Source organism: Sinocyclocheilus grahami, unplaced genomic scaffold, assembly GCF_001515645.1.
Source record: "Sinocyclocheilus grahami isolate Dianchi unplaced genomic scaffold, SAMN03320097.WGS_v1.1 scaffold1361.1, whole genome shotgun sequence".
Lineage (NCBI taxonomy): Eukaryota > Metazoa > Chordata > Actinopteri > Cypriniformes > Cyprinidae > Sinocyclocheilus > Sinocyclocheilus grahami.
Window position 1 is genome coordinate 31,224 of NW_015506540.1, and position 2,177 is coordinate 33,400.

Below are 2,177 nucleotides of genomic sequence, written 5' to 3' on the forward strand. Positions count from 1 at the left end.
TATTATAATCTTTATTCAAGTGATGAAGAATTTCGAAAGTCTGACAGTAATCAGTGTTCAGTACTACTACAATGTTAACCCTGCCGGGTTTACATGTTTGAAAATTATTAACAGTTGAAAATATTAGAAATTTAGAAAAGTAATCAAATGTAATCATTTACATTACTTTAATAAAGTAATTGAAAAGTTACACTACTTATTACATTTTGAGAAGGATAACTTGTAATCTGTAACCTGTTACATTTTCAAAGTAACCTTCCCAACACTGCATATATACTGTGTATATATATATATATCTGCTAAAATGTCATCTGACTCTCATTTATATTCTGACAACTGGCATTGGTCATATGGCACTTTCCATTAATAGCTATATTTTTTTAAGCATTAAAGGCACAAATGCCAAGTTTTTGTCATTAGAATATGTCAGAAAAACTAGTATCCAACGTAAAATTACCCTAGCATAAAAAAGTAGCATGCTAATTTTGGCATATCTTTGTTCTGTAAAAAATCATTAAAATCCTGCAAAGCTGTTACTGATATTTAATTAAATTCTCGTTAATTTTTAACTGATTCTAATTACCAAAACATAATAATAAAAAAGACATAATAGTTAGTTGTGTCCTACATTTTGTTACCCAAGTTATTAGTTTACGACAAATATAAATCTAACTATAAATCCTTTGGTCAAACTACTGTAGCTACTGTAACCCACAATAAGCTTAATTTAGGCAATAAGCTTATTACTAGTCTGTTTCTTGCAACACTGTAATCTTTTAAATACGCTACTATTCAAAAGTTTTTGTGAAAGAAATCTCATGCGTGTTTATTGTAAGAACAAACCTGGATTTTTAATCATTGTCAAATGAAACTGGTTGAATGAAGGTTGCTGGTTCAATCCGAGCATGAAGTATCATGCAAATTAGTTCACATAAAAAGCATCTGTGAACTGATACTGGAAAGACTATCGTTAATTTTTAACTGATTCTAATTACCAAAACATAATAATAAAAAAGACATAATAGTTAGTTGTGTCCTACATTTTGTTACCCAAGTTATTAGTTTACGACAAATATAAATCTAACTATAAATCCTTTGGTCAAACTACTGTAGCTAACCCACAATAAGCTTAATTTAGGCAATAAGCTTATTACTAGTCTGTTTCTTGCAACACTGTAATCTTTTAAATACGCTACTATTCAAAAGTTTTTGTGAAAGAAATCTCATGCGTGTTTATTGTAAGAACAAACCTGGATTTTTAATCATTGTCAAATGAAACTGGTTGAATGAAGGTTGCTGGTTCAATCCGAGCATGAAGTATCATGCAAATTAGTTCACATAAAAAGCATCTGTGAACTGATTATTTGCTTACTTGCACATATAATTGTTTACACTTATTTCCTTTCCTCCACCTTGTGTCATAAACAAGAAACATCTGCTTGAGACTCATCTCTTAACAATGGCTTCATCTCTCCTTCCTTTGATCTATGATCAGTGCATAGTTAGAAACAATGCAGTTGAATGCTTTTCCTGTGAGTAAGATGAGATACTTTTGGGGACAATTCACTGACGTCTGACATGTCATCATATTTCAAAAGAATCAGCCCTTCCCCCATAACACATCTACAAAGACTCCAACACAAACATCATCTGCATGTAGACAAAGCCATGCATTGTTGCATCAATCTCTGACCCCCAAACTTGCATACGTCTTCATTAGTGACTAAATAAAGACCCAGTGCCATTGGAAGCCACATACTGTAACACTATGTGCTTGAATTCTACACAGTGACAAAAGTGAGGAGGAGTTATTTTGCTTTTGACAGACGTGTCAAACAATGTGTGAAGAAGTGCCTGTGAAGAAGTCAAACTGAAATGATTCAGAATGATTTAAGAACAATAAATAAATAAATAAAAATACATAAAAAGAGAAGACAGAAAAATTCTATAAAAATGGTGTATTCTTTAAAATTCTGAGCAATTGCGTTTGAATAAATAAATAGAAAGATGAATTAAATAATCAAATAAATAATGAATCTGAATGAATAATGAATAATGAATAATGAATCTGAATGAGTGGTTCTTTTCAAGCCTCTTAGGAGGATTTTAGTATTTAAAATAACTTTAAAATGTTTTTAATGAATGAATGAATGAACCAATGAATACATTTATTTATA